This window comes from Ambystoma mexicanum, chromosome 7p, assembly GCF_040938575.1.
Source record: "Ambystoma mexicanum isolate Mex_15411 chromosome 7p, UKY_AmexF1_1, whole genome shotgun sequence".
Lineage (NCBI taxonomy): Eukaryota > Metazoa > Chordata > Amphibia > Caudata > Ambystomatidae > Ambystoma > Ambystoma mexicanum.
In genome coordinates this window covers 262,890,407-262,904,648 of record NC_090939.1, presented here as the reverse complement: position 1 = coordinate 262,904,648, position 14,242 = coordinate 262,890,407, and positions in this window count along the sequence as shown.

Sequence of the window (14,242 nt, the reverse complement as noted above, 5' to 3'; positions counted from 1 at the left end):
TCGCAGTGATCCTCAATGATCGATCGTGGATGACCTGGGAAGATGAGGCGTGCGGTGAACCTCGATGGAAAGTGTTTGGTGCCGCAAATAAGGCTCAGTGATGGATGCAGGCCCAGCAGTGGGCATCGGGTGTCAGTAATCTTGTTCGGCGGTCCTCTGGCCTGTCGGTGCTGCAGCCGCAGCACATACCTCGGGATAGCTTCGGCCATCGGGACTCGACCACAGGCTGTCCCTCGGATCTTCACTCTGTCAGTGTCCTCGGGATGTCTTTGTCAGCTTCTGGTGGCGGTAAACCCACCGGTGGACTTTCCTCGTTAGCCAGCGACCTCGACTTTCTCCGGTGGGACAAACGCAGTCGGTGGTGATGGCAAGGGAAGACCACTGTCAAATTTTCTTAGGCAAGGGGAGTTTTCTCGGTTCCGGGTGTCAATCAGCACAGTGTCACGGTGTCCCCGCTTCTCTGCAACATGATTCTATTTAGCATCCAGCAGTCACAAAATCTTCTGAACCCTGGTCGATGTCAATGGACTTCGATGGCCTCGATGTCCAGGTGCTACCTTCAGGATTCTCGGCGGACCCTTTCTCTGGTCAACAGCCGTTTGGGACTGGCTTCCAGGGTGCTTTGATGAAGAACCTCAGTTTTGCACGATGGTCCCCCGTAGCTCGGGGAGAGGTCTGCTAGCCAGGTCCTCTCTCGGATCAGTCCTTGACAGACTCGACAGCTTTTCGATTACTTCGAAAAAATGCAGCAGCAATCTTCTTCTTCCAGCTGGGCTTCAAGAATGAGCTTCAAGTTTCGACTTCAGCTTCTGAACCAGTTGGGAAGTGAGAGGTGGTCAGATATACACATCTGTTCCTCATTCACTCTAGCTGTGCCAGGTGCAGTCAGTCAATCACACAGAAGAGCATTCATGCAGGCAGACAGCCAATCAGGCTCACGGGCATTCAGGCCATTCACTTCCACTCAGACACCCATAACAAGGAATGGGGATTGGGGCAAGCACCCAGCCTTTCAGCACACTACACTGCATTGATGTCAGTTTCAGGCAGGGCTGTCTCATTCATTGTGTCTCACACAGAAACCAGACACCAATAACATAGAATGCATATTGGCCACACACTCTATTCACACAGGCCCCACCCCAAGGGTGTACCCACAACATACAGTCACTGGGAAGGCTCCACGCAGTCTGGCTTAGACTTCCCCACACTACCATATATGGTTCTTCCACCCAACAGCCAGTCCTGGGAAGGGACAGAGTCAGGGCTTCCCAGGACTTTGAGAAAACAATGTAACGGCAAAAGAAACCAAGAGGCCGAAGGGGCCATTTTTCCTTCTATCAGGAATCCACTGATTCCTATGGCAGGGCATGGGTGTCGCAAAATGGAGGATACTCAGAGCTCATGTTATGTCAGCATGAATCTGAAACCAGCCCATACCCTGCTCTGTGGGCAACATACAGGTGTCCAAAAACATACACTAGGGGTACAGGGCTGTACCCCCACCCATGGGTGCCATAAGGGTATCCCAACAGTCTCTGTTCACCACAACCAACACGAGGAAGAGCGGCACTGCCAGGGGTCCCAACTGGACTCCTGTGTAGAAAATAACACAGAAAACACATGATAAGGGAGTACAGGACAAGAACATGGAAGCCCTGTCCCTACAATGCCTTTCCAGTATCACAGTGACCCCACCCCACCCCCCGCTGAGGTTAGGGTGGTCTAATCTACCACGAGATTGACACCCTCATCCAGATGGTCAACATACCTTCTGGAAAGGCTATCTGCATTATCATGACTTATCCCTGGTCTGTGCTTAATAGTGAAGTCTTTCCCTTGGAGGCTAATGGACCACCTGAACATTTTAGGGTGTTCACCCTTCATCTGCACAAGCCCCTTTAAGGGCTTATGGTCGGTTTGGACCTTGAAGGTAGACCTAGTAAGGTAAGGCTTAAAACGCATAAGGCTCCAAACTATAGTGAAACATTACTTTTCAACAGTAGCCCACCTAAGTTCTCTAACTTTGAGTTGTCTACTGATGAAGATGGTCAAATGTTCCCTCCCTTTGTCATCTAACTGGGACAAGACAGCTCCAATTCTAGTGTCACAGGCATCAGTTTGAACAATAAAGGGTTTGCTGCAATCAGGAGTACACAACACAGGTGCTCTACACAGACTTTCCTTCGAGACAACAAAGACTGTCTGACAGTCTTCCGTACAATTAACCTTCATTGGTTGCTTGGGTGATGTCAGAGCTGTCAAGGGGGCAGCAATGGTGCCTTAGTCTCCCATGAAGTTTTGGCAGTACCCAGTGAGGCCCAAAAAAGCTCTCAGAAGGGTTTGAGTAGTGGGAGTCTCCCAGTCATGTACATCCTGTACTGTACTCGGGAGAGGTTGGATTCGACCCCCTCCTACCTCATGACCAAGGTACGAGACCTTCCCCTGAGATACCTGGTACATGGTGGCATTGATAGTGAGGTTAGCCCCTTTCAAGGCCTGCAACACCTTATCCAAATGATTGAAATGCTCTTCCCAGGTGGAACTGTAGACAGCAATGTCATCTAGGTAGGCCACACAAAAGGCCTCCAGCCCACTGAGCACATTATTGACAAACCTTTGGAAGGAGGCAGCTGCATTCTTCAACACAAAAGGCATGACTCTAAACTGGTAGAGCTCCTCAAGTGTTGAAAATGCAGTTTTTCCTTGGCCTGGTCCGTCAGAGCTATTTGCCAATAGCCTGAGGTGGGGTCAAAGGTGCTTACAAACTTGCCAGCACCTATGGTGTCCATAAGCTCATCAGCCCTGGGCAATGGGTGAGCGTCAGTCTTGGTGACTGAAATGACTCCTCTGTAGTCCACACAGAACCTCCAATTATTGGTACCTGTCTGGGAACTTGCCTTGGGGACAAAGACCACAGGGCTGGACCAGGGACTGGTTGAGGGTTCAATTACACCCATATCCAACATCGTGGCGACCTGTCAGTTTCGTGCCTGCACCACGGGGTGATGCCTGGTGTCAGTGAGAACAGAGGGGCATACTCCTAAAACAAAGCCCTGCAGGCCCTCTGCTGCTCTGGTGTCAGATCGGGAGAGAGATGCACTCCCTCCTCTGAGCCATCCTGAGGGTTGCTAGGCAGAAAATCAGGAAGGGACTCACTCTCATACCTCCTCTTGCTCTGAAGCTAGCAGAAGGCATGATACGTCCTCTCCTCTGTGGAAAGGCTTGAGCCTGTTAACATGGAATACCTGAGGAGCTCCCCCAGGCACTCCCATTTCAACCAGATAGTTGACCTCCATTATCGGAAAGGTCCAGTCCACTTATCTGCCAGAGCATTCATGGAATGGAATTATTTGCGCTGAAAATAGGGAACAAGCGCGCCAAACTGCACAAACTGCACGCAAATCCGTGTTCGTCGATTCATGGAACCGACTGCGCAGGACAATAACATTTTGTTGCATGAATCTCAGCTTCTCTATACTCTCTCCTCTATATCTTTTCTTAATCACTCTTGTTAGATGATTCACTCTCCAGAGTTTTTAAAGCGAATGTCTCTTTAGTGTAAACAAACGTTACTTCATATGTAAGGTTCATAACAGTACTTGCATGAAAATCTATGCCATACTAGTTTCTTAAGTCACTGTTTCATCTACGCACTCTTCCTCTTTTTCTGATAACTGAGTGTGCGATAAGGATAGGTAATACACGTACCTTTGCAGTTTATGCGCACAGCTCGTACGATTCACTGTTGATATTTATGTTTAATGCTGTATCTTCACAGGGACCGCGTCTCTGCTAAGGGACTCCTGCCTTTGTGGGCGTCGACCCCACCCTGATTGGCTTCCTCCGGACTCGCCTTTCAGCAGCTGATGGAGTTCCTCCTTCCCCTTGTGGGCGTCAACAATGCCCCGATTGGACTCCATACGTGTCGTTGGTTTTCCACCTTACGGAGATGGCCTTTGACAACACGATGTGGGTGGCTACAGTCTTTTTCATCCACCGCGGAAGGGCCGCTCTCGCTGATATCTTTTCAGTGTTTTCTTCTCATAAACATCAAACAAATTATTTCTATATAAGACCCACACTTTCTCAAGCGCAACGGCGTAACATATTCTTCAACTATTAACTAAGTCTGTAACTTGTATACTTCTAATACGCCCACTCATAATGACGTTTTCGCCTTCCTCTCCTTCTGTCTCCTGGCAACAAAAACAACATACAGATCAGATTAGAGAAAATGTCCCTACCTCTTCAGATCTGTATTCTATTGGTAGAAAGAGCTGTCAATCAGTTTCCCAAGCACTGCCCAATTAGTCTTAACCTTTCCTACTGCTGTATAGCCTGTTATTGTCAGAGACCTCCTTCAAGATGGATCTATCACAGAGAGGTACAGACCACCCTGCCCCATATAATACTAGACCTTAGTGTGAAGATGACCTAGCATCACGCACAACCTGCAACCATGCCCTTAAACCACTAGAAAAAGTGCTGACTGCACTACATTTCCTAGCCACTGGGTCCTTCCCGCGGACCACTGCAGTAGTTGGTGAGATATCACAGGCCCCCCAGTTACGCTGTCTACACCAGGTGCTGTCCTGTATATGTGTGTGTACAGGCACATATATGTGCCCCGAACACCAGCAGAAAGGCAGACAGTCAGCAGGACTTCTACACAGTGTTACGCTTCCCCCGTGTACTAGGTGCCATAGATTGCACCCATGTAGCGCTACGGCCACCCAGATTGACTGAGCATACAGGAACCGAAAGCATTGGTACTCCATTAATGTGCAGGTTGTTTGTGATGTTAGGGTAGTTTCTGGGCAGGCAAAGCCGTGCTCGGGGTCCACAGACTCCCAGCTCACGGAAGGCCTTAACTCCTTCATTTGTCCCAAAGAAGTCGAGGTCCACGCAAGTAGCAAGGGGTTACTGCGGTTTTATTACAGGCAACAAAACACACAGGGGACATATTTACGGAGAAAAGACCAGGCACATCTCGCCGCATTCTGGCTCGCAGGCCAGTTTGGTAGACATGTGACGTCATAGTCTGCGTCACTCAGAAGGCTCCCTCCCCAAAACCTAACACCACTCAGTATAGACCACTGAATGGTAATTCCAGTATAGGAACCTATAGCGAAATGATATTAGTGAATGCCGCCGTGTCAGGTGGTATACTTGAATCATCCCCGAAAATTGCAACTCTGAAAATTTTACATTAGGAAAGCCCTGTGATTGGTCAGCAGCCCCCGCCACCTGCCCCTAGACCCAAGGTTTCTGATTGGTCAGGCCGCGAACCCCCAAGCCTGGGGCAAACTCTGTTCCCAGCCCGCAAGACACTGTTTGCGCTATATGTATACTGTGTGTCAGCAAGGTGCAACTATGTGTCTGTGTTATACAATAGTGTGTGGACAACTAATCCCATGAGAGCATTCCATTCCCATCGTACAAGGTAGCTGAAAAGTAGCAAGTATGTTGCAAACCGCTTTTTAGTCGCTCTTTCCCAGCCTCCGAGCCTTGGCCCAATATCAGCTCGGCCGACTCACATGGTTGGAGACCACTCTTTCAGGCTTAATTGCTTCAAATTAGTTTGTATTTTGCAGGGAATATATTTTTTGCTGCAGCCGGTGCCACCTTGGCTCTGTGTTGCGGAATGTCGTTAGCAACATTTTGGCCTTGGCAATGTCTTTGCTTCTGCTGCGGTCAATGTCTTTGCTTCTGCTGCGGTAATTCTGCTTGCACAGCACCTTGTAGCTTGAGATCTCTCTGAGACAATCACGGCCTGCTGTATTTTCTTAGGCCTGCTGTGGCTAATATTATGAGTTTTCCATAGTGTCCATAGGTTAGTATCATAGTGTCATGGTCGGTCAGGTCCGTAGAATGCTCCTGTCCTTCCATTGGGTTAGTTGCATGTAAGCGTCTGCAAGCATGTACACAAACTCTTCTGGCTTCTTACATTTCTGTGAAATAATAAACGTGCCAACAGTATGGATATGTCATAGAGCTGTACACGTGTGTTCTTCATATAGATTGGGTGTGTGAGTGTCCCGACTGTGCAGATTGCATGTGTGCTTCCTGTCTAACGTAGCTATGTCGTCATGACGTCTCTAACGACTTGAGGCATGGCTTCTTGGTGCTTTTAGTCGATTCTGTCCATGTAGTTGTCTCCAGCTCTGTCTTGCCTCTTCTTGTCCACTCTTGGCAGGGTTCATATTACTGCAGGGTTGTACAGTTGGTTGGCAGGGTATCTTTCATAGTAGTTATCCATGGTGGGAGCAGTGGGAATTGGTGTAATTTCATGCGATCGGTGGCCATATTGCATTGGTGCTTCTTCCGGTTGGGGGGTCGTCTAGGAGGAAAGGTAGTTTCCGATTTTCCCTCTTCAGTAATGCCAAGGAAATCATCATGGAGGTGTATGCTAATTTACCGGCCAGCACACACGACAGCTACATCTTCCGTATGTCCCCACTGCACCGGGCCTTGGTAGCTGGAAAACATGGCAACGCATAGCTCACTGGTGAGTATGAATGCATATGCACATGCATGCATGTCATACACTGAACAAAGGACCCTGGCAAAAAATTATAGAAACAACTATGTCGACATTTACAGGGGACAGTGCCTGCCCGTTGATGACATTCATGATGACACCCATCAGGAACCCCACAACACAAGCAGAGGTGAGGTACATACTGCACATATAGCCACTCAGGGCATAGTGGAGCGCACATTCGGAGTGCTAAAGTCACGGTTCCGCTCCCTTGACCCCTGTAGTGGGGTGTTGCTGTATGCACCACCAGTAGTCTGTCGAATAATTGTGGCTGCATGTGTCCTGCACAGTGTTACCACACCGTGCAGTGTACCAGTGGACATGCAGGTGGGACACCGGCCTCACCCAGAAGCAGCACCCTTTGCTATCCTGGCCAAAGGGTACATGGAGAGGCTGCATGCACACAGCTGGTGCAATCGTACTTCACCTAAATACCAGCCCCTTTGGAGTACACACAGTGATGCCAGCTTCCAGGTGCCATTCAATGATTAATTGAGGCCTATCCTCTAGGCTCACAACAACACCCTGAGAATGTGGCACTGGGGGTGCAATTGTGTGTGTCCATTAGACATAAAACAACATGGCCAAGCCCCTGAAAATATTAGTATGTGGCAGTGTACCACTACCACTCTGTGAAGTATGTAGTGAAATCATTCTTCAATATCACCAACTGTAGAAATGCAAAATATTGTGGCACAAGTGCAAATATGGCGCTATAGAACAATGCATGAAATAGGCACCAATAAAATGTTAGTACCTAGCCATTCATGGGCACCAAAAGCAACAATTCCACCAATTCTCACAAGCAAACCAAAATCTAATGAAAGGCCTGTGAGACCATGTGCACTACAGGCAAAAACATGTGCATGTTGCTGTGAGTGCGAAAGCAGGGGTGCAAAAGCAAACATGTGACATACATACTGAGAATAGGTATACATTGCCCACATATCAAAATATCAGAAAAAGAGCCAAATTGCAATAGAGCAAAAGTGTCTAACGCACCCCAAGGGCAACATTCACAGATCCATCAAATAATGATGCAACCACACATGAAAGTAGCTTGTGACTCATGCCCCTAATCTGCATGGCAGTGCACAACTGAACCACACAGGCATATCAACTTGATATAACAGTGTCCATGTAGTACACACAAAAGCACACAGCACAAGGAACTCAGTCCTAGAGCGACGTCATCTGTACAACAACAACTGGACTGCATGTCGACACCAAACCACAGACATGAGAGCACAATTAGGAAGGCATACTACACATTTGATGCCAGGAAAATTATGCAAGGACAGTCCCGGATTCCCAAAGCGTGTCACACAACAACAAACTGGTTCAGTGGCCAAACCATTCCCAAACAACCACTATGAGCACAATACAGAGTCACATAAAAGCAGTCATGTCGAAACCAGAAAATAAAGTGCACCCCAAGGGTAAATCACATCTAACCTCATTCCATATGAGCCTGCATCATTGGGACTGTCCAGTCCACCAAACTCCCCCTCTGTCTGCCTGGAAACTACCAAACCCTCATGCTGTAACCTGTGCATGCATAGAGCTGCTGCTTTTATCATAATTCCTGCATCCAACATTCCATGTCAAAAGCATCTCTAGAGAAAAACAATTAAATGTGAGTGCCGGCAATACATCCATGCACCCAAACATACACCAACATGTGCCCCCCGGGGTGACATGCTACAAATGCATACACAAACTCACCAGCCACCTATCACCATGTGTCCTGGCACACATGCATCCACCTCTAGCCACCTCACAGCAATGCAACATGAAGAACCCACACAGTAACACCTTAGCCACCCACAGCCCCTACACTGCAGGCCCCCCTGAGAGACGAGCAGTGAATGACCATGTTACACTTAGCCATCTACATGCTGATGGTACCTTCACAACATATTAATTTGGCCCAGTCAGCATGACATCCAAAAAGAGATGATGGGAACCCAGGAGCACCTTTGTAGTATTGTCAATGCCATGATATGTCATCCTCTCATCAACGTGGCAGTGTGACAATGCAGTAACCACTTGCCGGGGAGCTGATGATGCTAAGCCCAAGAAGAAGTGAACCAAAAATCTCACCAATTGCATAGAAGACTGGATCTTGCAGAAGACAGCACTTCACAGAGGCAGCTGTCAGACTGGAAGGCAGGTCACTGAGGCAACTGGCATGAAATGCACAAGCAGACACGAGAAAGTAATGACAAACAGAGGCCAAGGACAAACACACACACAAAAGGGAGCATGCAAAAAGAAAGTTCCAGAGGAGTCAACTTCACCGGCAATGGATTGCATTGGCTGAAATTGGCATACATTCCGGCAGCAGAAGTAAGTTGGATACTGTGCATTTAAGGAAATCTTTATCTTGAGAACACAGGCACTGAGCGCCTGCGCGGAGTCCAGTGTAGAGTGTAGTCGCTTGTAAAAAGGGCAGCTGAAAGGACATGTTTTTGTATCATTTCCTGCAGCAGAAGGAAGTTGGATGCTCTGCCTTTAAGGACATTTTTCTCTTGAGAACACAGGCACGGATGGTGGTGAAGAAGATAGAATTAGGAAACATCTTGACAAACATGCTCAAGAAACAAGCTTAAATCACACTCACATCCAATTAGACACTACGGAGCAGGCGAAACCTATAACACTGAGTTTAGAGGAGAGCCAAAGGGTGTCAGATTTGGCTGGTGCAGAGGCAGAACTCCTGGAGAATTCAGTGGTGGAGGGCAACTTAGAAGTTACCCCCTTAGCTAAGAAGGGAAATACTACCCAAATATCATACTCGTAGGAATATGATAAAACGAGAAAAGCCATAAGCAAAACACATACCCCCTGTTTGCTGGGAAAAGGAGAAAAAAAAGTAGTAATAACTGGTTTACAGGAGCAATGCCATGGGAAAAATCACTGGGAAAATCGAATGTCTCAAGGAGTTTGATAAAGAAAATGACAATGCCACTGACCGAGAAACAACAAAGAGAGCAACTTAATAATTGAAAAGAGAAAAAAAAGGAAACTGACAAGAAACCCCTTGAGAAAGAACTAAAAGAGAACACCCAAAACCTAGGATGCACACTGCGGGAGCTCGAAGATATAGACGTCCTGCTAAACTTATCAACTTACTCACATGAAGAGGGGGAGACACGCATGGCAGTAGACACTGTAGACTCCGCTGAGGTAAGAAAAGCACCTAACCTGGAGACCTTAAGGCTGTTCCCCAGCAGACAGGAAGTAGCAACGCCCTTTCTGACGCTGGCAGAAAAAAGGGAGTTAGCCATAGCTAAAGCTAGACTCACAGACGAGGAAAATGTGGCTAGCCTAAAGGGAAATCGCCAGCAGAAGACCTTAAAATGCCCAGCCATAACACCAAGAGCAGACCACAAACGCTGTACGAAGGTAGAAGAAAGAGCTCCAAGAAATGAAAGTACTTTGAGCCCTCGGAAACATAGGAAACCGACGGCACCGTGCTTAGATAAAGGAAACAAAAACAGCCTGACTAACCGATCAGGAATATTTAATTGAGAGGGGCACAATGCCCGTCAGGCCATCCTGAATGCAAGAGATAACAGGCGCTGTATCAGTTTGGAAAGACTAGTGGATAGAGATGAGGATTTCATTGTGAACAGACACAACATCTTAACGCTTTTCCGCTGTGTGCTCAACCTAAGGCAAGTGGGCACTGAAGATATCTAATTTATAGAATTTGTCTGAGAGGGCCGCACAGACCTGGTGCACGCCCATCTACATTCAATTATAATAAAACACCTAATACTAGACGTAGCAAACGCTTTCCAAACTCTGAGATTTGACCTAAAAGGTCTCTCTGATGAAGAAAATAATACTGAAGCCCAAAATAACTGGCAGACCATCGCTGGGGGCGGGCAAATTGATGTACAACCAAGATGAAGCTGACCCTAGCGATAAATAATAAAAGAGGGGAAGTGCAAGGAAGAAGGAAAATTGAACTGCTAAGACAATAGCCATCTGAAGAGTCCTGGTCATGGCTGCCAGCAGCATTGACAGGTGGGCACAAGGATTAGCTGAATAGTACATTGCGCAAAAGGAAAAGCCTCACACTTGCCTCTTGGAACAGACAAGTTATCTCACATCTACTAGCTAAGGGAGTGATTGAGTGGGATAACTTTGACTTCGTTTGCTTCCAGGAGACTTGGATGTGTACCAAACCGATAAGAGATGGCTACTCCATGCACTTGAATCTCGCAATAAGAAACAGAACAGGATGCCCCACTGTGGGACTGCTGACCTTCATTAAGAGTGGATGTCAATGGGTCAAAAAACATAGACCCAAACATCCTGCAAAGAACATTGGCATGAGGAGGCTATCTAAAGAACACAAAGAAAGTGCCTCGGAGATATATAAGTATAATAAACATGTTTTGGAACACATCAACAATAACCACAAGTGAAATGATCGACAAGATGGCAGATATAATTGACGAAGCCTATAGGCTGGGCGCATGGTCGATAATTGTGCGTGGAGACCTCAACTTATCCTGCACGAATAAACAAGCAAAACCAATAAGAGAGGGCTTGAATGTATTAAACCCCCATGGGCAGAGGGGAGGGATCTGCATGGATGGAGCACATGACCAGCAGAGACCTCCACGTACTGAATGGGCATTATGAAGAGGATAAACTCTGCCAACCTACTTGGAGGCGAGGACATCAAACTTCAGTAATCAACTACATATTCATCTCGAGAGATTTGATCAATGATGTAGACTCCTTCTGAATTGTAACGACCAAAGCAAGTGATCATAACCTTCTTAAACTGAGCTGAAAGGACGATATTGGAAGATCTCATAACAAGTAATGCCACTTTGTGGAGGTCATAAACAATGGACGCCGGCAAAAAATGTGGAAATTGAACGTTGAACAAACAATAACTTCTTACTCTCCAATAACAGCAGAAAGCAGTGTGTTAAAGCTAACTTATCAACCTGACTACACACCAATTCTGGAGCTGTTTATGGTTAGGAAGAAAGCTGGCACATCAAACGACATCATCCACCGACCGGGACAACAGACGACATCATCCACTGACACGCCTAGGATCCACAAATAAGACAAAAAAGGCGAGAAGTACGGAAAGTAATTCAAAGCTTGAAACAAGACCCATTTGCAAATAGAGAAAAAGATGTGAGAAGATTTACAAACGCCTTCACAAATTGGCTCTCTTGGTATAAGGGCTCCATGACGCAAAAGGAGGTGGAAAAATTATGAGAGCAATAAGCAAAAAAAACTCTACGGAAACATGCAACCTAATTAAAGGTACTGAGCAAACACAAAAACCAACTCAAATAATTGGTGTACTAGAGGCAGAATGGAAAAAATTATTTTAAGAGTCTGTACGCTGCCCTGGACCAAAAAGAAGGGAAGCTAATTAAGAACCAACAGAGCTGGTCTATATAACATACAACAAGGAAGACCTAATACACTTAATTAAGCATACTAGTACCTCTCGAGCACCAGGACCTGATGGTCCCACAAACACAGACTTGAAAGGAAACCCTGAACAATGGGCTACGATGATGAGCATGATATTGGAAAATGTAATGACTGGTCAGAACGTGCCGCCATCATGGAAAACTGCAAACGTGGTCCAAATATTCAAGAGTGGCGATAGGGAAGACCCAAACAACTGCCAATTAAATGACTGGTCACAAGCAACAGGACAATATGATATCTTCCAGTCTGGTTTTGTTGGGGGACTAGGCACAACTCCGCCAATCTTTGTGCTTTCACTGCTAAAGGACAAAGTCCAAAGAAAAGACTGTAAAATATACTTGAATTTCGTGGACCTGGCCAAAGCGTTTGACAGTATAAACAGACAAAAGTTGGGGAGCAAACTGAGAAAATGGCAATGTCCAGCATACTTAATAGAACAGCTGATGGCATTTCACGCAGGCACCACATTGAGAGTGTGTTTGAACGCAGGAGGACTCTTATCGGGAAACAAATTGAAACAAGCCAAGGAGTCAAATAGGGATTTCCTCTGGCGCAGGCCCTCTTTAATCTGTATCCGTCTGATTTGAGTCCCTATATGAAAGGAACAAGATGCTTACCCCGTAAAATAAGAGGGGAGAAAGTGAGCTGACTCCTATATGCCGATGACCCGGTTCTTTGGATTACACTGTAATTGGGCTCCAAAGGCAGCTAAAAAGACTCTGAGAATCTGCTTGAGAGAACGACCTGCAAATCAACATCAATAAAACAAAAATCTTGGTTATAGAATGAGGTGGTTGGAAGAAGAGACAAAACTACAAATGGTTCCTGGACGCTGTACAAATTGAAAGAGTGGAAACATTCAAATACCTGTGGAGGTTTACAACTTCCTCACACTAAAAGCCAAAGTTAAAATGTTGGCAAACCAAGTGTTTATTTTGAAAAGGACGTTTATTCACTATTCCACTACCTCTACCTACAGAGCTAAGGTTGTGGCAGTACTGACATATGGTGTGGATTCACTACTGGACAAGTCTGGACGAGTCTGGAGGGAAGCTTCTGGAAAAAGAGTACTAGGGCTACCAAAATCTGTCACAATCCAGATCATTAGAAGAGAGCTGAGGCTAGCATAATTGAAGGCAAGAGCGGACTGGAAATCCCTTGCCTTCTATGGGAAATGCTTAAAAGAAGAGCCCTGAACACTACTGACCTTAATCAAAGCAGAGATGGATAGAGGACACATAGAGGTGGTGATGGGTTGGAACAGGGCCTGTATACAACTACTGGAGGAACTGGGTACTTCTAAGGAGGAATTGCTGAGGAACCCCAACAATGTCAAACGAAAATTGCTGGAAAATGATTGGATCCTAACTTGCGAAGAGTCATCTAAATACAAAATGTTTAAGAACTCAACACAGGAAACCAAAGCCCTGCGTACCTTACCAGCATACCTAAGGAGATTCACAGACCTACGATACAGGCCGCAATTCATGAGAATCACACTAAACTTGTTTGACACAAAAGAGATTATCTCAGTGAGAGTTAAGGGTGACCTCGAGAACACGGTATGCAGATTTAGCAAAAAAGAGGGCTCATTCGAAAACCTGCGAAAACCACACACTTACACTATGCCCAGTTCTAAGAGAAAAAAGGACACTGTTTTCCATCACATTTCTAGAAGAGCTACAGTGAATATCAGCGGAGGAATGGTGGACTATAATACTAAGAGGAGATAAAACTTCCCTTACACTCGCTGCTGTTAAATTCCTAAAAGAATGTTTGGGAAGTATGGACAAGACAGACCTCCTACACAAATAGAGGAACTTTGAGCAAATAGAGGAATTCCTTTAGTAAAAACTGATACATTTTTATTTTCCTTTTTATCAAATGGTAATGTTTAGGAGATTGCTAAAAGGTTTAAATAAACCAGAATGCAAAAGGAAAAAAAAAGAAAATGTGCAATTTAGCATTGAAGTGCATCCAGCAGCTGTCAACATGTCTCATAACAAGTGACGGTGCACCCTGGATGGTACATGCTCACTATGGCAACCAACAAAGAATGGACAATCATGTGTGCCTGGTGTCTGTGTAGTACATTGCAGCACAACAATGTGTAGCAATGCAGGGATGTGTGTGGATTGGTCTTGGGACAGCAACCCCAGAAGTGGAAGGAGTACCAAGATTGGACTGCCTGTGTGGGTAGGAATTAATATGGTAAAA